Source organism: Gorilla gorilla, chromosome 8 (genome assembly GCF_029281585.2).
Source record: "Gorilla gorilla gorilla isolate KB3781 chromosome 8, NHGRI_mGorGor1-v2.1_pri, whole genome shotgun sequence".
NCBI classification, from domain to species: Eukaryota; Metazoa; Chordata; class Mammalia; order Primates; family Hominidae; genus Gorilla; species Gorilla gorilla.
In genome coordinates, this window is record NC_073232.2 from 19,384,097 (window position 1) to 19,396,611 (window position 12,515).

Below are 12,515 nucleotides of genomic sequence, written 5' to 3' on the forward strand. Positions count from 1 at the left end.
GCAATATACAGAAAGTGGTCTTTACAAGGAGTTATTTTGGAGATATTTGCAGGAAAGCACATTTAGGCACAGGAGGAGGGGATATTGTGGGGGGACATTGAGCATGAGCATTATAACCATGTGATTAGCCATTTTAACGTTAAATAAAATCAATCTACTACTTCAAAGGTATTTAGGAATAACTGCCCAACTAAAAGAAAAACAGTACATCTAATAAGCGTGGAGATTATAATACGAATAGCTAACATCTGAAACAACAGCAGAGTAAGGAAAGATTGTGGGTTTTCAATCTAAAGTTAGCTCAAAACGTGAAAATTTTCTGCAGTCAAATTAATCTTGAGAATTCTCAAATTATTCCATAAATAGATTTTAGTGTGTGGCATATTTGATTGCATGTAGGCCAAGATTGCAGCTCTTATAAACCCTAACATTATAATCCACTGAGCTAGACCAAAAGAAGAAACAAAAGATTGTACTCAGATGTCTGGGCATTCAAACCAATGCCCTGTGGTAAACCACCACATTCTAAGAAGTCAATAGATGTTAGAAGGGAAATATTTAAATGTTCCTGCATCCCTGAAGGGATTATGCAAATTTTTATTTTTTATTAACATTAATTGGAGTGTATGTTACTGTTTCTTATTATGAAGACTGTTTAATTTTAATACAATAGAGTTAAATCTTAGAAGAGGTACAGAATCAGCTCTAAAATTATCATGTGCTTATGGAAAGACACAACTATGTAGAATGGAGGATGGAACTTTAAAGTATTGAACATTCTTCTTGATTCTATCACTAATAAACCCGTAGAATAAGACATTCTTTGTGTTTCTCTATATTTTAGTTTCCCATCTGAGAAATGGGGTTACAGCCATAGCTTCTATCACCTAATAGCTTATTAATGTGAAAGTTCCAACGCTCTTGCCTGCAAGACATCCCTGAAGCTGGCTGCCCTTATTCTTCATTACTTATCTCAATACTCACTTCTTCAGGTGACCGCCCATTTGACTGATATTTTAGGACAGACTTGATTACCTCTATTAAAGCTTGGGTTGTTTACTCAAACTATTTGCTTATTTATCTTCAGTCTAGAAAGTTCCTTGTGATACCTGGCTCTTCTCCCACTTCCTAGTGCAATGCCTGGTTAATTGTAAGTTTTTTGTGTGTTCAAGGAATAGAAAGCAGAGGAGTAAAGTCTTAGAAATAGAGGGAGGTGATTTTTAAATTTCTGATCCAGCATTCGAATCTCTTCATAATATTCTTGATACATAGATTACAGCCTTTTGTAGTCAATAAAATGGAAGTACCTGTTTTGGTACAACTTGTTATTTCTTTCTTAAATTAAATGAATGATGTTTCTCTCTAAATTCAAAAATTATTTATCCAAGAAGATTTTATTGAGCGCTTTTTAGCTCTATTCTAGTTAATGTAAGACCTTGTCCCTAACTTCAAGAAGCTCTCAAATTAGTAGAGAACAAAGGACATCAAGACAGGTCATTATAACACTTATGTTTACCAAGCATGATGCAAAAAAAAAAAAAAAAAAAGGTCTGTGCAGTAAAACCAAGGGTTTGCCTAAATACATTGCTTCCAGAGACACATTGACTGATGACCAGTATATTATGTAAAAACTCATGCCAGATGGCATTCCAGATGTATTTATTCAGAGACAAATAAAAATAATAACTGCTTATTATATGCTAGACAGTGCTCTAAGCACTTTATATTATTAAATCATTTTGTTACTAGCACAACACTTTGAGGTCAGTACTGGAACCAAAAGAGGTTAATAACACGTGCAAGTTTCTGCCGCCGATATGCAGCAAGTTCCGGATTTCCATGGTGGCAGTCTGACTCTTGAAGTTTGCACTCTTAGCCGCCTTGCCATGCTGCAAGAGAGAAGTCATTTCTACAGGAGCTTCATTTTCTTTCAATGTCCATGTAAATATAAATGCAGATATTCTGTTAGTACTGAGGCAAAAGCAAAGTAGAAAGAGCAATATCTAGCACTTTGGGAGGCTGAGGCAGGCAGAACACTTGAGGCCAGGAGTTCAAGACCAGCCTGGCCAACATAGTGAAACCTCATCTCTACTAAAAAGAAAAATTAGCCGGGCGTGGTAGTGGGCACCTGTAGTCACAACTACTCAGGAAGCTGAAGCAGAAGAATTGCTTCAATCCAGGAGGCAGAGGTTGCAGTGAGCCAAGATCATGCCACTGTACTCCAGCCTGAGTGACAGAGTGAGGCTCTGTCTCAAAAAAAAAAAAAAAAAACAGCAATATCTAGAACTAAATAAATGTAGATTCTATGTGTTGATATGTTGCAAGTTGAATAATTGTTGGAAGCCAAAGATTGTCTGGAATTTACAGCTGAGACTTGACTGAAGAGAGTAACCATATTAACACCATCCTCCATTTAGGGTCACACAGAAGATGAACTAAAGCAGAATCCACCAAGGAAGTAAGGAACTCTGGATGGCCCAAGGTCAGAGACAATTCTCATAGTCACATCCATCAAATGGTCATGTCAGTTGACTGCTGGAGACAAAGCTGGATGCATACTCATGTATATCCAACACACACGCAATATATATGGAGAGATTCCATCCATTATTTTGAAACACAGGTATTGAATATCTCATGTTAGTCAACTAATGGCCATGAGAAAGGTCAGAGTAAAAAAACAATGATAGTTATATAATAGCACCCAAGATTCTGGTACCCAGAGAACACAGGTCAAGTAAGCAGCACCTCATTAAATGACACTTGCACAAAATCTCTCTTTCTACCTGGTGTGCACACGTTATAACGCCATGTGTCATACTGTGTATACATGATGTTTTAGAAACAGAGATGAGGCAGGAGCTTTTAAAGCTACACAGAAAACTAAAAACTAATGTAATTTTCTCATAATTGTCCTTCAAATAGTATATCTCCATGCAGACTTTTAGAACCAGCTGAATTGTTCTCTTGTCATATAGATTTACCCTTGATGGACATTAATACCTCATGTTTCACTATCATATTCATTCTCTTCTTCATGTATTCTAATCGATAATGTCCCCCTTCACATAACCCAGGATTGAGCACAATACTGCACGCATTGGTCTATGTGATGCCCAGAAAGCTGACTTATTCATTGACTCCCTTACCCTGTTCTCTTATTGCAGCCCAAGTGAGTATTTGCTAACATTACCTGATGCAGGTCCTGTTAGACCATATTGACCTTACAGTCTTTTTCATACAAATTATTGTTAATCTAGGTCTCCCTTATGCTATAACTTATTTCATCTTGTTAGGTTCAGCCCATCTTTCTGATCCAGGGTGATGAAGAGGGTTGGTTGGTGCCTCTTTACAGTGACTTTATTAGCAAATCAAACGGGTAAACTTCTCAGCTTTCAGTCATTCATAAATTTGATAAGCAGATCTTCACTATAAGTAGTTGCTAAAAATGTCAAGCCTGTGATAATTATGGCTAATATGCCTTGAAACATTTGGAGGAGGAGCTCAGGATAGGTAAAAGGTATATTATGTCTACATTTAATGCAATTATGAATGTGATAATTATTATTTTCTCATTTTCCTCTCCATTATTTGTTTGTTAATTCTCCTTACCTGTCTTATTTTGGTTAATCAAAATATTTTGCTTTTCCATTGCATTTCCTCTACTTGTTTCTTCCCCAAATTGCTTTGTGTTTTTTTAAACATTTTTTCTTTAGGATTGTAGTACAGATATCCACATTAGCAAAATCTATCTTGGCATTAATATTATATCACTTACTGATTAATATAGGAATTTTACACCTCCTTCTTTCTTTCGTACTCTTGTTATCATGTTTTTCTACTTATATATTTAAATTCATTATTTCTATAGATTATTTATTAGATTCATCATACTTTTTTTTTTTTTAAATCCCAACTGCTAATTTCTACATCTGGTTCATCTGAAGGTCTATTTTTACAGACTGATTTTACTTTTTGTATATCTTCTCATTAAAAAAATTAAATTATGGATGATATATTGGTGAGACTGAATTCTATTATCTTTTTCAAAGGAATGAAGGGTTTCATTCTAGTAGGAGTTAAATTACCACAAATCAACTTGAACTGGTAGATACTTTGTTTCAAGCTTTGTTAAGGTAGATCTATTCTGTTTTTTCCCTTAATTCTTGTGTGACTCCTTTAGTTTTGTATGTGGTACTCCTAACTCTTTTGCGAGTTCAGTGAAAAGCTCAAAACATTTTCCAAGCCTCTGTAACCCAGTGGGACCTGATTTCTTATCATACTTCCGTCTCTTGTGTGGTGGGGAGCTACTAAAATCTCTTTCCATTGTCTCAACTTTAAGTGGCTCTTTTCTCCTGAGCCCCTTGGTGTCTCATCTCACAAATACACTGTTCAAGGTTTAAGGTATTTGAAAGGTATTTATAGGCCAATTTGGGGGTTCTTCCTTCTGTGGTTCTATTCTTTCCGGGATTCCTTCTGCCCCTCTCAATTTCCAGCTACCTTGCATCCCCTGACTTTATCCTCTACCTCATCAGGCTAATAAAATTGTGTTTCCATGGTAGATTGTATCCATCCCTGGAAGGGGAAGTGGGGATTGTCCTCAGGGGAAAACTGTGTTGCCCAGATTCCACCCATTGTGTTTTCCTTCATTCAAGAGTCAAATCCTTTCCAGCTTCTATCTGAATTGGGTCATTCTCCAATGCCTTCAAACAACTTTTTAAATATAATTGTTATTAGTAGAAAACTGCCCAGTGCAAGTGACTCTGAAATCACTGAAAATTGAAACCAATGATATATTCTAAAATACAAATGCATTTTATCTAAACAATTAATTATGTCTGTAAAAGAACACAAAGATCAGATGATACTGTGAATAGATCTGGCTCTGAATCCTAACTTACTTCTGTGATTGCAGGAAAGTTACTTCATCTGTAGATTTCATTTCTAAGGTAGCTATTTTCCCAGGAATATTGTAAGTCTCAAAAATATTAATTCCTTATCCCATCCCATTGTTAAGGGCAACTGAAGAAGATTGAGTTTAACATTTTGAAGCAATTTGAACACTGCAGAGGAGACAGAACCTCTCAGAGTTAATATAGCTCCCCAGGTTGCTAAAGCAACTGAGAGGCTTATGTACTGTAAGAATATGATTCGTTCAGTTCTATAAATAACACTGCATCCTTGCACTTGGCATAGCTTCTTTTTTGGGAACAGGGAGGGGAAGGAAAGAACGTCAAGACAAATTTACTTTTCCAAATAATTTTTAATGAATAAAGGTGATGGTACTAGTATGTCTTCTCTCATTTTCATTAAGTCCTCTTTGAGAAGCAAGTTAAAGGAATAGAAATTTGTGGGTTCTTTAGAAGCATAAGTCACACACACATAAAAATGACAGCAAGAGGTTTTTTTTAAAAAAACCATAATTATTTTTCTATTTCAGATATATCTTAGAGATGGGTCCTTAGGTTGATTGAAGCCAGTAAGCGTGTCATATGACCCCTCTTTTACTCAAAACATTTTGTTTTCCAAGCTATAGATAGTAGTACTTTCTAGCTCTCTCAATTTGTTTTTTTGTCTTGTCTGTGTAGTCAACCACTGAAAAACAGTTTTTAAAGTATTGCATATATGTGTATCTTATTTACTACTAGGAGAAAATTCTACTTGTGAAATGTTGGATATTGAAGCTTATAAACCAGATTTGGATTTGTGATAAAGTTTATATTCCCAAAGTTTTGATGTCTCCTAGTCCATGATTTTATATATATATATGTATATATAATATATATACACAGCCAAATATATGTATGTTTATGCACATACATATATACATATACATATTCATATATACATATATATGACTTTACACAATGTAGACATGAAACTAAAATTGAAAAGGAAAATAGGAATAAAGCATGCACGTTTTCTTACCTATACTTAGGATTTGTGCTTAAGTTTGGGCAGAAAGGGGTGAGTAAGCTAAGACAGTGGTTTTGGAGTGAGAACACTGCACTCTTCAGCAATGACACTTTTCAAAAGTCTTTGAGGATAGAAGACATACTAAACTTACTAAATTAGGCAGAAACGCAGGTATTTCAGGTAGGGATGATATGCATGTGAAAAAAGAGGAAGGAAGGAGACAGGAAGGGAGGGAAGGAGGAAGAATAAAGAACATGAGATTATAAAACTACTGTAATACTAAAAAGGTGAAGTAGTATTACATTATGAGACTAGGTCATGTCATAAAAAAGAATACTCTTAATGATCAGTCAGCTGGGTTTGAATCTTGATTTTGCCTAATTCTTGGTGAAATTATGAAAATTCTCTGAGTTTTAGTCCTCATCTGTAGAAATGGAAATAATATCCAACCCCCACATGTGTTTCAATGTTATGGTGAAGATTAAGTTAACTGGTGTGAGAATATGTGCCACAATATCATATGGCAAATGTCCATAGGTAAATTGCAGAGGAGTGATCAAATCAGTCAACAAGACTTCCACATTCACTCTTACTTAGACACAGGCTTTTGGCCTTTTTTTTTTTCTTTTCAGAGAAAAACAAAACAGGCAAACAAAAAATCTGACTCCGCAGTTTATACAGAAGAATTACTTTTCGTCCAATACGTAATTATCCTGCAATATACGGATATGTCACTAAGGTTGCTTTAGCATTTTATATTTTTTCAATAAACAAGTTAACATTTTTATTTCTAAATGTTAGAGAGGAGACTGAAAACAAGCTGCTGCGAAAGATACTTTTGAAATTATGTGTTCTGACAAGGATCAGAGCTAAAGAGATAGCTAACAGTTATTAGCGTTCAAATCCTCAATGATGTCCCAGGTGGTAAAACAATACATGACCCAGTTCATCCACCCATCCCTTTGATCAGTGCAATGGAAGGTTTAGCAGCAGTGTTCACTGGAGATGACCTCATATAGACGAGATGTGCTTGGTTCATCCCTTCTGTAGCTCCATTTTACTGAACATTTATTGACCTTAAGAATCTTATCTATATAACTTCATATAATGCTGTCAATAATCCCCTAAGGCTTGTTCCTTCTCACAGGGGAGGCAGCTGAGGCTCAATAAAGTTTCCCAAAGTCACACTACCAGCAAGAGGTGAAGCTAGGTTCAAAATCAGACAATTTGCCCATCAGAGCTCCAGAGTGGCGTATACCTTCCCCAAGTGGACTGTCATGGAAATTTCTGTGGTTTCTCTCCATTGGATGAAGGGATCAGAATAACACATGCTGGCCTTTTTTTCTACCTGTTTCACCTTGGCTCTTTTAAAGTGTTATAAGTTGGAGGTATGTGAAACTAAACACAAATGGAGTCTTTGAATGAGAAAGCCAGCTGCCAGGGGACAGCCTCAGGAATGTGTGAATGTACTGAGGCTTTGTGAATATGCATGCTTCTCCCTGCAAGTCCGGAGGGCTTCCAGATACAGTACTTTGCCCACATTCATTTGTCTCAAGATAATTGCATGTGTACACTGACCTCAGGTGTTTTTGTTTCTGTAGCAATAGTCAGATGGAGGTTACCTATTACCCTTTCCCTTGACTTCTTCTCCCTCGAATGCAACCTGAACTCATTGACTAAAAACTCTGAGTCTGTGCCAAGACCCCCAGTGGCAGCAGCATGTGAGTCCTTAAAAACATGGTCTGAGAACATCCGGACACAGATTCACCAGGGAAAGGCTTTGTCCACATTATAAAACAGATGGTTTCAAAGAAAGACTATTTCTCTACAGATGATTAGTGATCAGAATAGACACCGGATAAGTTTCTCAGAAGAAAGAGAGATTTTAGTCTGAAGGCTAAGAAAATATTGTCTGTGTAGATGCCTGTATGTTTGCAGGCTTCAGAACTTTAACCTTTCAGCATACTTTGCAACCCCCTATATTACTTGAAAATTTCATGTTCTCCAATGTAATTGTTTAGAACAAAAGTAGTACTGGACACCTCCATAAGGTTAATTGGCACAAACTAGGTTTTCATAAAAGGAAGGTTGAAACAATAAGTTACCAAAAACTTCTCAGGGTACCCATGAAGGAATAAGTTAAGGTATTTCTATTTAATGTTTTATTTTATGTGCAGATCCACTTTTATTCATTTGTGTTTCAATACATATTTGCTGGAGATAAAATAATGAATAAAACGGTACAGTTTTGCCCTCTTAAAATGAAGAGACAAGTAAATAGACAATTACATTGCAGTAGGATGTGAACTTTAATAATACAGCATGCCTTGATAGGCCTTAAGAGAGGCCCCTGAATCAAGGATAAGGAGGCTTTCTTCGTGGAAATGGTGATTAAAATGTGCTTAAAGAATAAATAGGGGCTGAGACAGGCAGATCACGGGGTCAACAGTTCGAGACCAGCCTGGCCAACATGGCAAAACCCTGTCTCTACTAAAGATACAAAAATTAGCTGGGTGTGGTGGTGGGCACCTGTAATCCCAGCTACCTGGGAGGCTGAGGCAGGAGAATTGCTTGAATCTGGGAGGCAGAGTTTGCCGTGAGCTGAGATCGTGCCACTGCACTCAAGCCTGGGTGACAGAGCAAGACTCTGTCTCAGAAAAAAAAAAAAAAGTAGGAGATTTACAGAGAAGGAATCAATGGGAAGGAACACTGTGAGGAGAAGTCAGTTCCGCTTTGCACATGCTGTCTTGAAGGTGTCTCAAATACATACTAATAATAGCTCACATTTCTGCTGAGTTCTGGGAATGTGTCAGACAAGTTTTAAATGTTGTCTCCAATGCTCTCAACAACCTAAGGAGGTAGATTTTTTTTATCGTGCTTTTTATGAGGTTGAAATAAATGTTTGTGAGTCATTCACATATTGACCGTAATGGAAACGATGGGAGGGTGTGAGAGTGCCCAAGGGAGGTACAAAGTGAGAGAAGAAGAGAATCATGGAAGGTCCTGAGGAAGTTCACCCAGGAGACAGAGGCTGAACAACTGAACAGATGGAAGACAAGCCAGGACAATGCCCTATCATGGAATCAAGAAAAGAGTTGGCATCAAGAAAGCAGGTGTCATCATCCAGCATGCTAGATGAGAAGACAATCACTCTGAGGGCGGAGTGTGGTTGCCGGGAGTCGGAACATCTTCCAGGGAACTGAAGGGAGGACAGAAAGTAAGGAAGGAGAGACAGGAAGGAGAGCAACTTTCCTTTTAAGAAATACCAGGCTGAAAGGAGAGAAGAAAGAGAGGGCAGTACGAAAGTGGAGCACGGGATTGAGAGGCTTTGCTGGTTTGTGTTTTTTAGGTTGGAAGAGACCAAAGCTTATTTACATACTGAGGATGAGAACGGCAGGAGTGAAGGAAAGGTTGAAGAAGGAACAGGGGAGAAAGTGGAGGTACCTATAGGAAGGCATCTCAGGGAGCCAAAGGAGGTGGGAACTGGATGCAAGCAGGGCCTTAGCTTAGGCTGGGAGGAGGAGGAACGATTCTTTAATACAGCCAAAAGGAAGGAGAGAAGGCTGCACCATGGACATGGGTAGATTGCTATATTCGGCTCTCTCTGCCATAACCCTCACTCCTCAAGTAGATTGTTTGACAAAATTCAATCCCATACAGCAGGTCCTCCAATGTGGTCATTTCATTGCACAGAGTTTCATTACAACATTGATGATAAAAAAATGATAATAATTCTTTGCTTGGGCCACTGTCTGTGGAGTTTGCACATTATCCCCACGTCTATGTGGGTTTTCTCTGGGGATTCCAGTTTGCTCCCACATCGCCAAGATATGCATGTGAGGTGAATTGATGTGTCTAAACTGTCCCTATCTGTGTGAGTATGGGTGTGTGTGTGAGTGAGCCCTGCGGTGGGATGGGGTCCTGTTCAGGTTGACTCTGAACTGTAATAATTGGGTAAATAATTCTCTGACTTGTTTTTATGAATCTTTAAAAAATACGAGTTAGCTCACATTTAGTTTAATGTTTAATGTTAGAAGGGTTTTGGTCTTTGTATGGACGTTTGGTGTTGTTTTCGTGGCCAGAAATATGCCACAGAAACGTAACTTGTTTATATCAATTAGTCTATGGAAAAATTAGTTTCACTCTACACAGTTTCATTTAGAGTTGCAGTTTTCAGAAACCTATAGACGACATTAAGTGAGGGCTTACTAGAATGGATTAGTTAACCAAAACTACCCCAATGTAATTGAGATTCACTGAGCTGTTTAGCTGTGTTTGCTTCTTGTTCAGCCAGCCACATACTAGTTAGTATTGGCTAACAAATAGCAAAGAACATTTTAAAAAATCAAGGGTGAGCATAAAATTAACATATCCCAACACCTCACTTATTCATATTTCTGGCTTGGTCAGCCTTCTTAAACATTAGGAAATATTGTCAGGATTTTCCACCTGCATTAATATGTCAAAATCAGGGGGAGTGAAGAAGTTTGGTGACTTAGATACAACTTTGAAACAAACAGGTCTACACCATCTTGGTTCTTGTATTGGAATCCTTTTTGTTCAGCGTTGCTGCTGAAGTTATTTTCGGAACATCATATGGATTTTTCGTTGAAACATCTGTGTTAACTTTTATTATCCCTGGTCTGTTTTGTAATTTTGGAAACAGATATAAAAAATCGCAACCCAAAGCACAGTAATATAGTGGGAAGCATCCTTCATAAGTCAATTGAGGAATTTAATAATCTCTTTAGAAATAAGCTCTGCAGCTATGAGAAAAATGTGTGGGTTAAAGGCCTTCCAATTAAGAAAGGTTTCTCTGTGGATTTATAGGCTGGTGGTTCACTCTTCCTGTTCGTGTTTCCATAGCAACTGTCAGGTAGATTTTCTGCTGCTTGCTAGGAAGTTGGAAATGTTGAGTCTGGTTGAGCCTTTTCAATTCAGTGAAGCTTAAATGAAATTCTTTGCAAGGAACTGGCATTTAGCCTGGGTCATTTATTCATATCTAGAAGAAAAAAAATCAATTATAGTAATCAAATGTGCAAATTTTTTATTGGGATTATTTTTGGTACATATTTTGTGCTGTAATCTATTTTTAATGTCAGGGTACTAAAGGTTTGAAGGGCTGCAGCTGGCCTCTTCGCTATCTGATGGCTTGTGGCTTTAATTACAGCCCAAGACATAGGAAGGCATGCCTTTTTCTAGTATACTTTTGCAAGCTATAATCACCCCTGGTGATATTCAGAAGCAAACCAGGATCCAGGAGCCTCATTAGGTTGAGACACCTATATTGCAGCAAATACAATGTACAACCTTTTATTCTTTCATTTTTCCTGTCCTGTTGGTTATTTGAACTAAAGCTTTGGAAAATAAATCATGTATATGCCACCATTTAAACTTCTTTGGAGTATATTGTCTTCATTTTCCCTTCAGATTAAACCCACTTGAGCGTCACTCACTATGGTTAATTTCAACCCACATTGACTGATGCCTGACAGCTCCACGTAGGATGGTCTCCTTTAATCCAAAAAAAAAAAAAAAAAAAATCAAGCATGTAGGTGGGCAAAGTGAACTCTTTACATAACATACAGCACATGCCACACAAAGGGAAGATATCTAAGGGACCATGCTTAGTGCGTTCTTTTGTTAGCATCTTTTCTCACTGGCAGAGAAACAGCAGCTTCTACAGAAAATAAGTCACAGTCCTTATTTCACACAGTGGTGCTATTTTTATCTCCCAGCTCCCCTGTGGATATTTATTATAAGATATATTATTTACAACAATGGCTTCAGATGCATATTTTAGTTCATTTTGTTACATTCCTCCTTTGTCATTTGTATACCATGCCTTTACCTATTACAACGACGCTTCTTACGATATATAGTAATCGACTGCTGGCAGGAATACAAATAAAACTGAGAAAGAGAGAGAGGGAGGGAGATTAAAAAAGTCAGAGCTGAAATGTCCTTTACTTACTTGCCTTGCCTTGTCTTATTTTCTTCCTCTTTGGTCTAGAAACTGTGCTTTCTTCTATTAAGCCAAATAAAAACTTTCTGAGAAGAGCAATTGAAGCTGAAAGAAGCTCACTCTTCAGTTGCTACACTAGGAAGTGGAAATGAAGTTGCTGGGTTCTGCTCTCAACTTTATTTACTCTAAAAGGTGGGCAATTTTCTCTTAAAATAAACCGTACTTGGAGTTACATGGCTCAGCCAGCACAAGATGCATCTATGCCCAGGAGCTGAGAGTCAGAGAAAGGGGATGTTCCATTGAGATCTGGAGAGCTGGACAGGAAACAGACTTGCGTGGTTACAGCATACACTAGAATATCCACATGCATGGACGGATGCATCGTTTGACCGAGCATATACTGGAATATCCACATGCACAGACAGATGCATCGTTTGACCACAGACATCACTGGGACTCGGCTCTACCACTTGTAAACAGAGCCATCCTTAGTAAAAGCATGTGGTGGAAGCCTCTTGCTTTGGGGAAACAGAAAGACAGATGTTGGCCGCCACCCATCAGAGGCAAACATCAGGCCTTCCTTGCTGCCAGCATCTATATGTTGGGTCAGAGCTCTCCCTTCCTCCACCTGCTC